Genomic DNA, 17,238 nt, shown 5'->3' with positions numbered 1-17,238 from the left:
GTTTTTCTAACTGTTGTTGAATTGTTGCCGGGAAATGATACTTTGTTTTATTTCTCTTGATATTGTATTTTGGTATGAACAGTGATTTGATCACATATTTGCGTGATTGATTTTATGTTTTTTGTATCTATTATTGTATCGCATTTTAGTTTGAGACTTTCGGGTGTTGCTATTTTTTTAGATTCTATATTAGCTAATTCGTTTCCAAGTATTTTGCAATGTCCCGGTATCCAAATAAACAAAATATTTTTGTTTTGTGCTTTTAAATTTTGAACTTAATTTGTTTAATACGTTGCCATATCGTTAGCTTTCAAATTATTTTGAATACTAGTTTTAGAGCATAGAGCATCTGAGAATATATATACTTTGGTTGGGATAATTTTAAATGTGATTTAGGGCTGTTATGATGGCAATGGCTTCATCCATTCATGCATTTTGTTTGCAGTGTATGTGTCATTGTTTCATTGTCAATTATAACTTCAACACATACACCTTGTTCGCTTTTGGAAGTATCAGTGTATATGTCTGCCCAAAAATATTATTTTTGAGTACATTGAATAAGTTTTTGAAAATGTCTGGAGCTGTTGCGGTTTTCCTTAATCAACTAGACATGTATTTATAATTATTTAGGTTGACCATAGAGGGCTTTGGAATATATCTTATTTTATTATATAGAAAAATCTATTTTGTAATTGTTAATATAATTTGTATCATTTATAGTACTTAATAAATGATTTGTACATTTGTTACATATTATCAATGAGAATAATATTTAAATCATATCATGTTCTTCGTTGGTCGTACCTAATATTTTAAATATTATAAAATATTAAATACGATGTATGCTTAAGATACTTGATTGAATGTAGTAACTGGGCAACCAAAGCTCAGTTTTATAGTGTTCAAAAGTTATTGAAATACGTTTTGGAAATATTTGAGTATAAACCAAATAAACTGTCGCGACTATGTAGTTGTATTTTAAAGACTATTTTTGAAAAAAAATTTGTAACTACTGCTTTTTAGAATCCCTCAAATTTAATTTCGTTATAATTAAATCTGCATATGTTGTACATTGTTATACCATATGTAAAATAGACGACTCGTATATTTATTACGTCTTGACGCAGGGAGATAAAAGAAAGTGCACACGTACACACACCTCGAGCAAATGGGCTTATCGCACGCGACCCAAATTTTGGAGGCGGCGCGTCACTCGCCATCACGGTGAGGTCGCGGAGCATAAATAAATAAACAATATAATAAAGAAAAAAATAGGGATCAGGGGATGGGACGGGTGGAAGATTTCTGAATGCAAAAGACAACGCTCGTCGACCGTAAACACGCGAAAATATACTGTATATACGTATATATATATATATATGTATGCATATTTATACATTCTCACTGTTTATGTATATACACCTATAATACACACTACGGTGGCGGCGGCGGCGGCGGTATACGTACGACCGGACGCATTAATATAATAACGAAATATAAATCAAAAGCAAGTTTCATTACGAAGTGCCGGGCAAACATATAAATTATAATCACAAAGCCGAAACGCCACATAAATTACCGGCATTACGACCACTTTTAATTCGTATGCATAAATCGCGTCGCGCGCCCGTCCGTCGTCGTTGTCGTCATATCGCCGTCGCAGCGGTCGTCGTCGGTCTTCGCGACCCTTTGAACGCGCGCGAGGTCGTCGTTCGTCCAACATACATACGTGCACAATACACGGAGGAACGCGTGTCGTCCCCGCGATGTCCTGGTCGGACTTCTTGCGCAACCGTGCGCGCGCGGTGCGAGCGGTCAGACGTGAACGCTTTTCACACCCCATTCTACACCGAAATGTCAGCGAAAATTTTATAGAAAAATTACCTACGAGTTCAATAACTATTTCGAACACTTCGAGACTAACGGATAACATATACAAATGTGCGTACGTTTTAAACGACGACTGATGCAAAGCGTGCTAATCGTCGATCCGTTTCACGTGTTATCAATGCTCTTCGACCGACATTTTTTCCCCGCGTTCACTTGTAAGTGATGCAGCGATCAATCGTTCACGTCCCGAGTCCGGGCTTTGGGATCCCGTATGGACACATGCTGACGTTCTCGCGACCGTATGTGCCGCAATAGACGGACTCAGTGGCGCCGAACCCTACATTCAACAAGGGCAGACACTCCTTACCTCGTAATATTTTTGCAGCGGGTCTAGTCCACGGGCGGGCTTAAGGGGGTGGCTAAGGGGGCATTAGCCCCCCTTGGGACTAAGCTATCTATTTTACAAAGCAAAGTATTATTATAAATTAATAATTATAGTAAAATATCATCAAGGTCATTGATGAATGTGGTACCAATTTTATATATTTTTTTTTTATAAATAAATAGTTCACTTTTGTTGTTAATTATTTGTATTTACCTACATTTTAAAATGTTTTCAGATTAAAATTAATACCAATAACGTCACTATTTAAACTTTGTCATTATTGTGAAAAAATAACTTACTTATGAGAGACTCAAAAACATACTCTGTAATTTAAAATTTTATATAGATTTAAAAAACCAACTAACTAAATTCTTAAACCTCCATTAGCCTCTCCCTTGGTTAATGATACCACCCACCCCGGGTCCAGTCTCCAGTGGTTAGATCGGCGAATCATTGTGAACTACGAACAAAAACGGTCAGTAACCAATCCATGGGTCTTATTCATCTAATAACACGTGTAACACAAATATTATCAGCCTGTAAATCTGACCGCGGATAGGTGGTCAGATCATGTCGTTTTACGAGCACATTCTCTACCTGAACTGTTTGTTTTTCATGCCACTTGCCGTAATCTTTGGTATTGCGTGCTCCGAAGATTTTTGGACGCCCAAGACGTCTCCGGAAGGGTAAGGGACTTATCGCGTGAATCGAACACGACGGACCTTGGATCACACACCATCCCGTTCGTGCGTGTGCGGTTTTGGTTGTAATAGCGGGGTATACCCAACTTTTGACTTGGGAGAGGGATGTGGTGTCGGTCCGATGGCGTATTCTGCAAATGCGAGGTACATTCTGAACTGCTCTTCTAGCATTGGTCTGTACATCGCAAATTTTATTATTTCAAAATAATCATATATTTTCTTTTCAACGATAAAGTAAAGATCATACAAGAGAATGTTGATCAATAATTTTATAAACTGACCGACAATTATTACTCATATTCAATTCGATCGGTGTTATCAAGCTTAAAAAATTGTCTAACAAATTTATGGATAATTTCATTGTTATCAGTGAAAGTTTGAAATATTAAATTTGTGTCGGTTGATTGACATAATATTAATTTATAATTTGATCCTTTCTTATGAAAGTTTCTATTTAAATTAATAATTCATGAAAACAATATGAGTGCATCGTAAGTATTGTTGAAATAAAGTATTCAAGGATGTATGTGATGAACATCTTACTGTGTACTTTCGGCATGAAGTATTTTCAAAGAGATTTTAAACGCTTTTGGGTTAATTTTTTTATTCCAAACACAAAAACATAGCTTGTGAAACCGAGCCGATTATAAATATATGTAATAATAGTTGTTGATGCGAATTGTTTTGGAACAAAATAATGTAATTCTTAAACTCCAATACTGAAATGACAATAATAAATAGTCTACATATATACCAATGGCAGAAGGGCAGTTCCGAATGGATGCGCGTTCGCCGGATACTCGACGGTGCATCGCGAGCGCACGTAACATTTTGACGACCTCCAACCCTCCGGAGGCATTGAACGATCCGCCGTTTTACACACGTTCTGCCGCCGTTGAGATCGCCTTCGATTCTTAAGCCCCGTAATGCTCGCGCCCTTCACCCTGTGGCTTAAAGGGAACAGCATCGTACGCGCATCCGACGACAGCACTCGTAAAAGCAATTAACGCGAAATTTATGCTCAGCTACAAGACCGCTGGCAATAACTCCTCTTGCTTCTGCGGACGCCTCGTCATCACCGGCACCACCGTCAATGCTTTAGCACCGGTATTCCGCGCCCGTCCTTTCATCCCCCGCACACAACATACCATTCCCCGTACGATGCCCTAACTGCGTTAGAGGTATGTACTCGGACCACCACCGGAATGATTTGTAGCCCTGCGCACCAACTTTTCCAGCACTGCCGTCCACCGTCATTCACGTTACCGCAACTTTCATTTTTCGCCTCCATCCCACACCGTAACGATTGCCTCCGGAGTTCTCACTGAATCAGTTCCGGAACCTAACCAATGCGGTTTCCGTACGAAAAGCGTATTTTTTCAAGTCGGTATCGTTTTTCAAACAATTTATTTTTCTTCTCTAAGCGATACACGCACCCGCGCGGTAGAATTGATTCTAATATGACTATCAGATAGTAACAGAATAAAATAAAAAAACAAAACTATCGGTCTACAGGCTTTTTTTTATATATATTATTAATACAATATATATTTCGAGCAATTTCGTTGTATAAACTGTACAGCGCACGAGTACGATGAACATATATACGTTTTACAAATCTTACGTAAGCATTGGCACGTTGTTTAAAATTGAAAAATGTTCACTATCTTTATTCGATAACAAATCCGTACAGAAACGGTAATCGATTATTTATCATCTCACCTAAGTGAAATACATTTTTCTAAACGGAAACCGATTCGGCCCGCGAAGGTAGTTAGGTTGGCACGTAGGGTTCAATGATAATATTTGAAAAGTGTGTAGAAAGCAAAAAAAATAAAACGATTTTGTAGAAATAATTTATTCAATGGAGATTGAACAATAATTGCTTTTGTTTTGTATGCATTTATCGTACATCGACGATTCTTTTGCGGCCTGAATAATACGGTTTCCCTGCGTTTGCCGGACGCGAGTGGGGGGGGGGATTAATTTTATTTACACGCGGGCCCGAGTTGGTACAGTTGCAGCATCGGTACGAATTGTGTATATCAATCACCGTTTTCGGGAACGCGTTTCGAAAAACGAAAAAAACGAAATAATGCGACACGGCGACGAACGGCGAAAATCATGAGCTAAAACTGCCCGAGACGACGTTTTATTTCACGGGTATCCTCCACACGGTTAATAACGTCACGACCGCATACGTACAACGATAATATAACGCTTTGCACACATATACGTGTACCGGCTATTGACATATGTATTATGTTTACGACAAGGAGATCCGAACACACGCACCATTCCTCCGGGCCATCAACGCGGTCGTTACTTATTAGCAATAATTCATGATATAAATCAACAAACATGATACATATACGTATATATATATATATGATAACGTTTTATGGCGCTGCTCGCACCGCACTCCAGAGGGGTGATGACGGGGGTTTGATTCCGGAATGTCGTATCGTACGTACGGGTGGGCGCGAGCGTTTGTACAAGCCGCACATAATATTTCCTTCGCGCCACCGCCAGCCCTCGCCAACCCGAGCTGATCCCTAGGCCGTAATAATGTACGGTTTCGAACCAAAGTCTCTCCGAGACGTTATAATATCGGATCTACATGTTGTACGCGCCCCGTTAACGCATATGCGTGTACCGTGCGTACGTGTGCGCGTTGTATTACTACACGTGTGTTGTACGCGGAGTTCGCTTTTCCGCGGGTCGAAACGATATTTCCCTACCCTCGGCCCGTACACCGAAGACCGTGCACGCGGTGCTCGCACGTCCGACTGAAACGTAATACACGACAATAATATCGCGACGTCGTTATCATATTATTATCATTATTGTTATACGATCAAAATACATAATTCGTTTGTTACCGGCGTGAGGATGTTGGATCCTATATAGGTCCGGCCGCGCAGATACGGTTTGTCGATTTCGCACCATAAATACGATGACACGGTCGCAACGCGCGCACCGAATATGGTACATACGTGTGAAGATTACGTAACCGTTATACTATCATTATTATTTATCATTGATATTACCATTACGAGTTATCGTATAATATTGTACACCGTCCGCTCAGCACGGTATTTGGTCATGAAATACGAGTGGACTGCACAACCGTACCAGGACGCTGCGGACGAACGAAAGACCTTTCCGAAGGATTTTCCGTTTTCGCATCGTGTTTTATTATTTTGTGTCTGCAGCGATTGGGATTTGCGTTCGCATTTTCTGTTTTAAAACTTTCGATACCGGTTTCGACGATTTTTTTTTGTTTTTACATTTTCTCCGTGTTCTTCAAAATATTTAAATATTTGAATATATTACTTACATTTTCTTATTATAAAGTCATCACTATAATTTATTATAAATGTCTTTTTTAATTTTATTTGCTTATAAAATTAATAATAAGTGAAGACTTTTTAAGACATATTATATAATTATATTTATATTAAAAATGATAACATTTTAAAACATAATAACACAAATAAAAACTATTGAACAATTTATTGAACTTTGTTTAATCACAGTATAACAAAAACAATAAAATAAACAAATTTAACAAGTAGATAGGTACTACAGTAGTAGATCTAACCAAACAAAAATTATCAATATTTCAGTTCATGCATTTTAAAACTAAATAAAATAAATAGGTAATACTTTACGTAGTTTCTAAAGATATACGCAAGTATTTAGAATATTTGGATGCTCTAATTGTAAATAATATGAATTTTATAATAACTATGTAGGTACTAATACATATAATTATGATTTCAAACATATAAATATGTAGGTGTCAACATCATATGCTGAAATGCGCACTTTTACTCCAAATCGAATACGCCATCTTACCCCAATATACTTTTTATTATTGAAAAAATTGTATAAAAATAAGCATTTGTGTTATCAGAACATAATACACACGATAAATAATAGCCAATATAGTGTAGAAATGGTAAAAAAAAAAGATTCCTATATAAATATCTTTTCCAGTGTGAATAACTAATTTTATTCTATCTAAATAATTACATCAAAAAGTAAAAAATTAAATACTTATCTCATTTTGAGCTGTTGTTCAAGTAAATCTCGTTTTTTTTTTTTTTTGTATTACTGATAAACATAGCTGGTATATTGATAAACACTAAACAGTAAGTCCATAATTAAAAATCTTAATAATTTATTGATAATAGTTTATCTTACCCCATGCGTCATCTTACCCCAGGTTACTCTATGCATTGGATATAGCTTGAAATAATAAAATCACCTAAGATTTGCAGTGATACATTTAAATTATCTTGTTTATGTATTATTTTATGCAATTTCCAATCAGGCTATATACAATGACATAAACAATTTAAGATACGATCAACATGTTTTTTTTTAATAAATGTGCTATGCACCAATTATTTTGTTACGTAAGTACACTAATACATAATAAAAATAATTCATTAAATATAATTATTAGATTTATATGTAAATATTAAATGCACTTATGCAATTTACACGTATATTTATTGCAGAAGCCAAAAGCTTTTCAGCGGGTGATTTTTGATATACGACTTTTTTTTAAATTAAGTCATCGGCCTCATCTCGTATCGACAATTAATCAAATAATATTTAATAAAAAAATCCGTCAAGATACTTAAGAATTGAGGAGAAATATATACAAGGTTTTATGAGGAAATAGGAATATATATGGAATATATTCAATAGGAAAATCACATTCCTCGTTGACCCTCATTGATTCTATAGACCAGCGGTTCTTAACCATAGGGTCGCGACCCAATTTCGGGCCGCCAATAATTTTAAATGGGTCGGATAAAAATTTAAAACGTTAGTATAATATTTTTATTTTTAAGTCTTATAAATAATAAATGAAACCTCATGTACGTTGGTTATCACGGAGAAAAATTTCAACGAGATTTTTTTGAATTAAGAACTGAAATAGAAGTATTTTTATGAGAAAAAAAATTCACTGTTTTCCATCCATTTTCAAGATATAATTTGGTTGACAAAAGTTGCGTATCTATCAGATATTTTTTCGTTATTAAATGAGTTAAATTTGAGTATGCAAAGGCCATAAACTAATATGTTTACATGTTGTAATAAAGATATTAACTAAAATCAAAACCAAATCAAGAAACAAGCTTGATGTCGAACCCACGATGCGTATTTCACTTACTAACTCTAAATTAATTCATTGGTAAAGCAACATCAAGACCAAGGAAGTTATTCAATTAAAAATTATTTAAAAAACAATACAATATTATTAAAAGAAATGTTTATTTTTAAATATAATGTAATTAATATCATGACTTGTTATGAATACAAGTAATATGAGTAAAAAAATGTTATTCAATTAAGAGTACCAAATAGTTATTTTTTATTCTGCCATTGAATATTATTTATAAAAAGGTCGCAGGAAAAATTTGGTAAATATCTTGGGTCGCCACTACACAAAGGTTAAGAACCGATGCTATAGACTATACTGAATTTCCGTTAAAACGAATAATAAGCAAATGAAAGATACGACGAGAATGTTCGATAATAATTAGCCAGTCCCACATTTCACTTTTAGAGTTCAAGACTTGAACTTAGTGTTCAACTGTCGATTTACCATCTTAACAGATTCGAGATCATTTTTTTGTATCCAAATCCCGTTTTAATTGTTAATTCTTATAATAATATCTATTACAATCGTATTGCAAGTATTACAAGGTAAGTCAATATTAGTTATCTTATTCTTTATTTCTTAACCCCCGCTCTTTACCACTAATTTAACACTCTCCGTATGTCGTTGTGTTAACCTAACACCAGCTGTCGCTACGTTAACCTACCCTACCATCCCTAATCTGACTTTCTCTAAATTTCCTCCGTCCCACTAATATAGTACCTTCAGCTCCATTACGCGATGGTACTGTAATCTAACCCATCCTATCTTCACCAAATCTTCCTCCACCTCACTCGTAGTTAACCTCCGCTCCACATTATAACTACCTGTCACCCTTTATCTGCCGCCGTATTAGCATTAACTCGAGCAGTCATCGTATACTATGTGATACATATTTTATTCTAGAATTATATTACACCCAAAAAATTGCATATATTTCTTATACATTCGGTTCTAATTGTATGTTTTCGTCAATATTTCGTAATATGCGTATAATTTTAGAAAGTAATCTTACTCCATTTTTTATCATGAATACATTTGATTAACTTATAACAAAATTATAGTTAATGACCATAGTAATATAGCTACATGGTAATAGATAGCGTGTCTTATGGATTCATATACCCGTGTTCGAATAGCCAATATCGACGTGAAACGTTTAGAGTATACTGAAATATTTTTTTAATTATCTATTATTACCACTATTACGAAGTTCATATTTATACATTACACTAAAATATATTTACTATAGATTCAGTTTTAATCATGTATTATAGGTGATATTACGATATTACGTGACTTAGGTACGATTTCAGAAAATAATACCACTTCTGTTTTTAAAAATACATAAATATGATTAATTTATAATCGCATTATAGTTAAAGACTATGGTAATGTACGAAGCGTTGCGTAACGTGTTTTATGGAATAATGCATTTTTCCATGGTGAACTATTGAAATAACACATCATAATGCAGATATATTATCATATACGAGTGACTACCTATAGTAATAGAGTTGTACGTGTTTCTTGGATGTATAAAGTTGATATATAAAACTTATACTTCACTACGCTTCTGACTTTTATCTCGAGACCTTAACTGGACCAAAATTTAACATAAAAATATTTAGCGTGACATTTTTGTTTATATTATCAATACACGTATCGTTTTAATAGTTATCATACGAGTAATATATTCGTATTATCATATTTATACCAATTTTATTATTTTCACGTTAAATATATTTATCTGTACTGTGTGCGATTATTTTTAGAGCTTGCGGAGCTTCGTGGCACATGAGGCATTCCATAATAAACTCATATCTTGTAACATTTGTACGAAAGTCGAACGGTTGAAAATTTATTTTATAACAGGATTACAACGACTTTCGTTCCTAAAAGTACAACACGAATATTAAACGTAGAGAATGATGATCAAAATAAGAATTATTTTTACATTATTAGTATATTACTATTCCGGTTGGATTCTAAATTATTTTATTTGTTTTTTCAAGTTTTTAGAACTATCATTAAATCGTTTAAATTCCGGAAATAATGCTAATATTCGAGAGGTCAGACTAAATTTTGGCAATACTACTGGCTTTGTCAGATTGAAATCAGTATTCGACCGTAAACCCGTATGGTATTATCGAAAAATACTTGTATATTAAAAATGTATTCAATTATTACGACTTTTTTGGAATTAGTAAAATTAGAATTAATCAAAACATTATGCGAACACCCTACAAAAAAATCCAATTAAACATAATTTAAAATTAAGGGCCACCTATAATATACGAGTATATATATATAGTAAAACCTGGATAAGACGGAATCACTTGGGACCATTACATTTTTCAGTGTTAACGGAGTTTCTGTTTTGACGGGGTTAGTTAATTATATGTAATTTGAAACGGGATCAAAAAAATGTTCCGTAATACCGGGGTTTCCGTCCAACCGAAGTTCCGTCTTATCGAGGTTATACTATATATACCTAATGTAGAAAACTCCGCACATAATATAATGATCAAAAATTTAACAAAATAATTATTTTTGATCGATGATATCGATGGTGTGGAAGTAGAAGATTTCAAAAATCTTATCAGTGAGAAGAGAAAGTACGCGAGGAGGATAGTCTACAACCCCAATGTAAATTGTTCGACGGTTCTAGCAACTGTGAACAACACGATAGGTACGGCGCGCCGTGGCGTCGAATAACGAGGCAATTTAATTGTGGAATATCCTTCTGAATGAATTGCAATCGCAGCTACCATCGTCGACCTTTAAAAGTGACTCCGTTAATGATATCCTATACGAATTGCACTCGTCGCTCAGCTAACAATACGTTTAACAATGCAATGGATTTACAATGCAGGATATTTTTATTACTTATTCGACGCTTCATCCTTCGTCTCCGCCGCACAAATACCACTGTTTGGATGACTGTGCCGTCGTACACGCTTTTGGAGTGAAACCGGTAGCACAGCGCGCAGATATTGCCGGTCTAACCCTATCGTCTTGGAGATTTTCAAAAAACGACATCATCGCATTGACGATCACTGGTGGTGACGATGAATTGATCCCGGTAAATCGATCGGCGGTGTTGACCACTAACCGGTCGAACTGCTTGATCACCGCCACCGGTCTGATAACCGTAGTCTTCCGGGTAACCGCCTCTGAAGTGTCCCGCTCTAGACGTTGCAATACTATGAGATCGGAGTGATCAAGAAATATCGACCATCGTAAGTATTCGATTCTAAGTTGAGAACACTCTTGTCGCGATTATGTATGTTCGATATCATTGTATCCGTGGCAGAGAGAAAAAATACGTCCGCAATTTATTGGTTTTTTTCGATAAAAACGAAATAATATCATCCATTTAAGAGAATACGTCGGCAAATATATCTGATAAAACTATTTAATGTAATGATGCAGACCACAACGCTTAAGTTATCGGCAGGATCGGGTCTTGTGTTAAAAAAATATGCGTGCGGTGAAATCCACCATGAACGACGAAGAATCGATAAGCTTATTAGATGTCATTGCCGGCGCAGATACGGTATACCTACTTGATTTTCTTGTAGATTACAGCGTTATTGACCATTGAGCTTGCCATATTGATGATGAATTCACCTTTTGAAATATTATATCACTCGTTAATAATTTGAAATATATATAAGAAAAAATGTAACAGTTTTCATACTTTATATTCTAATGATTCAGTCGTCCCCGGTAGATATTGAAACAAAAGTGAGAAGCGGAATGGAATGCAGTCACACATTGTAGCCTTATGTATCCATAAGATCGGTATATTCATTAGTCATAAAGTGTATTTAAGCCGATCGCATTTATGCATTTTAAAAACAGAGGTGTTATCATTTTTGAAATCAAACTTTTATCGCGTAATATTTTTAATAATAGGTAATTAATATTAACAGCAGCTGAGGGTGAGGTTAGTTAGACTGAGGGTAAGATGGTGGTAGTATATTTCAAATTATGTTGGCTAAGATTATGTCAGCACCGATTGGATTGTTTAAAGTGACTGTACACTCGGGATTCGACATGGATCGAAGGTGACTTAGGTAGGTCAAATAATTCAAGCTCGTGTCAGGACAACACGACGGCATATAGAGGGTATTAAATTAATGGTAAAGAGTAAAGGTGAAGTCGAATAAGAAGTTAAGTCTGATAAGAGATGGTAGGTAAGGTAGGTTAGATTTAATGGCTACTACTATTAGCCAACTTATTATATTTAAAATCTATATATTTACAATGTATAAAAATTACTATGATCCTACATGCTTCTGCATGGTTTAGATCACATAATATACATTTCTTTACTTAAAAATATTATTAAAAATAATTAAAGTTGTTCGAATTAATATGTGTAATTATTCAGTGGTGAGTGATGATAATCATTTTTAACTTTTATATTCATGAAAGGATAATACAATATAGTAATAATATGTATTATACTTGAAAAAATATTAATTTGTGTATATTAGTAGAATCTCTTAATACATTATTGAATTTTTATAAAATTTTTATAAATTTTTATAAAAAATATAATATACTAGTTCAGTCCGACCACTGTGACAATAAAATCTGTAACTTATAAGTATTGATAAACTTGATAATATTAAAAAAGTAATAAATTTGAGCTTGTGAAAGCTCTATCATTTTAATGTTTATCAATTGTGTAAATTTTAAATTTTTTTAATCATTTTATTTATTTATTTACCATATACCAGTATTCTAATTTTCAATTAATAATTTCACCATACGTTAAAAACTTTAAAAAAAAAAAAATCATAACTGTGTTCTAATTTATAAGTAATTGACAGTCCTAAGTCTGTAAAAATGAGAAACGACATTTTTTTTTGTATGGATCCAACTAGAGCAATACTTCCAAAATCATGGGACCCAACTAGAGTAACTACCTGAAAAACACTAGGACCTAACTAGACTGAATAAAGGTATTCGGGACCCAACTAGTAAGCGCCGGTGTAGACAGTACCATATTTATCCAAGAGCAAATGGGACATTTGCACTGGGCTCACCGAATTCAGACGTACAAAATTAATTGTATACCTTTTTATCATACTTTGGAAAAACAAAATAGATTTTGATTTTACTTTAATATTTTGGCGGGTTATAAAGTTTAATGAATTTTCCTCGAAAACGATGGTCTTAATCAACATTGCCGTTATTATTGTAATAATAATATTGTTGTCATATTATTACTATTGATGTTATTATCTTGCGTAATTGCGTGGTGTATCTAGTTCCGTAATATAGGTCAGTCGCATTTATTGTATATCTATTTTTCATTTGTTTATTATTTTTAATTATTTAAAATGTCAATAAAATACTGAAATGGTTCAATGAAAAGAAAATTAAAGAATAAACGAGAGGGTTAGATACACTACGAGTGAAATTACACTTAAATAGTAATTATTCTGAAGAAATACAATTAGATCCACGAGCAGTTTATTAGTGATTAATGAAGTATTTGTGAAATTTTATAGCCATATTTTAACTTTTTATCACTGACCAATTTAATTAATTTGATTAAAAATGCAGATCAGATTTATCTGAAAATAAGTACCATAAAATATATCAATTAAAAATAATATATTCATTGAAATTTCAATCATAACACTTAAGCTATTAAACTCCAATTACGCCTAAATGTGTAGACAATTTTCGGAAACATTAAACTGCAACAGAAACAAATCGGTCTCCGATTAAGTTGAAAAATTCACCGAAGGCATAGCGAAGACCAGCAACGGATCAATGATTCAATTTACGAATTCTTGTTTGTACGTAGAAAGCATTGGGCTCAATAAAAAAAAAATTGTTGATGCCATAAATAAGTGGGTTGTAATCAAAGCCTAAAGAAAAATCTTTAATAAAAAATATTATAAATGAAGTTAAATTAAAAAAAAAAAAACTTTCATTTTTTATTTTTATGAGCATAATGTTGTAATAAAAACTTTATAAATGAATAATATTAAACAATAATAATATTCAAAATGCTTATTATTCTTGGCGTATAGCAAATTTTAGTGTTAAAGATCAATTTTAATGTTGGAAATTTACTGTATATATCACGCAAGCATTTTTAGAACAGGTACACAAAGTTTGATACGAGAGAAACGGGAGTATCCAATTTGATTACGTTCGAAAAAGATATTAAGGCATGCCGAATTGATTCCCGTTTGTTTTCAGGTCAAATAGTTACAGTTTCCATTTTTTATCCATTATTTTGTAATATGATATCGTATGAATGTATGGTACAAGTGGTATAAAATAAAATTAAGTAGACAGTATAAAATACAAATACGTACCCACACTCTATAGCTTTAAAATGGCAATAAACACTTACATATATCGCGTCCGAAAAAGATAACCATTGGGATACATTCGTATTTATATCGTTGTATGAGTGCTGTATGTACGTATAACAATCATGTTGGTGAGTACTGCTGAGTCTGGAACAGTACATGGTCATTTAAACACGTACATAATTCGTACTTAAAAATGCACAATTTTAACCAAGTCCTCTTTAACGTTGACAGTTTTAAGCCCCGTAAAATCGAGAAGGAAATAATGCGTGATTAGAAATCGAAGACCAACTAACTAGATTTAAATGGAATCCAATTCAACTTAATTGAATGAAATAACTTTTTCAAACTGGAATCTGCCCGGCAAGTGGGTTCGGGATTCGGTAACCAACTCGGTACTAACCGGATGAACCTGGGTGCGCGTTCGTTGTCTTGGCGTGAAAATAATCTGCAGCATCGCCAATGGTGATTTAATAAATTATATTTATTGCGCTACCAAATTAAAATTTCATATTTTATGAGACCAACTCACGTACACACGCATATATTCAGGTGTTATAAGGCCATTATATCAATAAATATGATGTAAAGCCGTAGTTTAGAAAACCAGAATTGAAAATAATGGCTACATTAAGGGCGGGAAATTACGTGAAGTCTCCTCAAAGACCAACCAACCAGCCATAATAAATGTTATGTGGAAAACCGATGGCTTTCGTTAATTACAATCGTCGACACAACAGTACACCGATAAATTACGATGTCTCGTTAGCGTTACGATAACATTATGTTTTCTATTTAAATAATTTCCAAAAATTTATTATTGTTTACCGTAGTATTAGATTGTTTTTACTTATCAATTTATTTTAATACGCTTCATTATCTATGATTATTATTATTATTTTTTTTTTCATTTTATTACTCACACAAGAATAGGACGTTAATTCCATAATAGTAAAAGTTTATTATCCCGAAAAAGTATATACTTTTTAGTAGTACTAGTTTATATACTCGATTTTGAGTAAACATTTAAACAATTTTTTCTGTTCTTTTCTCTCCTTGTGGTGTTGAGTATTCCTTAATTTACTATAATTTCCTGGTATTTTTGTCGAAACGAGTTTTGTGGTATTCAAAGTTTATCATATAATTAGTACGTTTAAATATTATAATATTTCAATGGTCACTTGCACCATAACTATAGCAGTGATACTTTATATCTATAGTGTTTATGGAATAGTTGAAGTAAATAGTAAAATAATATGTGAATTCACTGGGGTCACTCAATTAAGATTTTTTTGAATTTTTTTTTATGTTCAAAATCTGGATTTTATTTAATTTTCTTCATAATTTTATCTTTGATATCGAAATTAATATTCATGTACACAATATTTCTTGAAATTATCTCATAGGAATCGATGTAACAACGTTTTTTAAGCTTATCGCTTGTTTTTCACACCCAATCGTCAGAATCAAAAAATGCCGTGTGACGCATCGCTTCGTATAAGATCCTTGCAAAACCAACAGTGGTGACATTTATTTGTTGTTTTTTAATAGATTTTGAAATACGTTTACAATTGAATTCAATAATTTTATCATTAAAAATATTTTTATAAGTTAATGTATTAAAATAGCAAAAAAGGTTAAATGTCCCATATCACTAAATACAATTAATTTATTTCCATTTATGATTATATAAGTCTGAATGGAAAATAATTATGATATACATCTATATTTTTATATTTTAATCATGTTGTAAAAAACAATTTTTTCAATTATATTCTGTAGTTTGATGAGTAGATGGAAAGAAGCAATATTTTTTTAATATTGTCTATGAAGTTTGGTTTTAGTTTAGAAATACCAACGGTCGTACAGTTTTTTGTTTTAAATACATTTGTTGATAGAAAGATTGAATTGGTTTTATTTTTTTTTGCTTACGTATTTTAATGTTATAAATTAAAACTGGAATACTACAACAAAGAAACATACAATTATCATTTCAATTTCATTTACATTGTTACACAAAAGTGTTTTTCGAGACAAATTCCACTTTAGTAAGTTTTAACTGAATTAATTTGTTAGTTGGACTCTGATATGGAATCCCGATTAAATCGTGAACACTATGGGTTATACGGAATAGTTTCAAAAATTATCAAGTTTTCTAAAAAAAAATCTATGTGTTCTTTAGGAGTTATTGAATCGCAAGAAAAAAAAAAACATTTTTTCCGTAAAAAAACGGTCACATGCGACGAGCGCCGTCGAAGATGAACAAACCACTTTTCATATCACAGATCTATTTGAATATAATTTATCGGAAACCGTTTAGGAAATTGCGAAAAGTACCGGCATTATATCGACGAGACTGGTGTTTTAAATGCGTGAGAACCAAACGTGTTTCCTGTTATTTACTTATTTATATAGTTTTTTCTTATTGTTATTTTTTAACCATGCCGTCGTCGGTGGACGGAAGTACTTGTACACTAATAGTAATAATAGTAACATCGTGACAGGCAATAACGCGATATCATCGAAATGACGGATTTCCGGAAAACGTACGTTATTTATTTATTTTTTTCGAAATAATAATGATATAATGATGATAATAATTTTATTCGTACACAATATTTTTATACGACATTGTTATTACCGTTGGGCGCATCGTTTATTTCACGTATTATTTTCGGTGCACGTCTAATCGTCAATTTTACATACCTAATAATAAATATATTATAAGAAAACGGACTGTCACATGGACTCGCAGCACAGGAACAGTTCCGCGTGGCCGAGACGAAGAATAAAAAA

This window comes from Sipha flava, unplaced genomic scaffold (assembly GCF_003268045.1).
Source record: "Sipha flava isolate LNK unplaced genomic scaffold, YSA_version1 176_pilon_pilon, whole genome shotgun sequence".
Classification (NCBI taxonomy): Eukaryota; Metazoa; Arthropoda; class Insecta; order Hemiptera; family Aphididae; genus Sipha; species Sipha flava.
The sequence above is the reverse complement of the archived record's forward strand: the minus strand, read 5'-3'. Positions refer to the sequence as shown.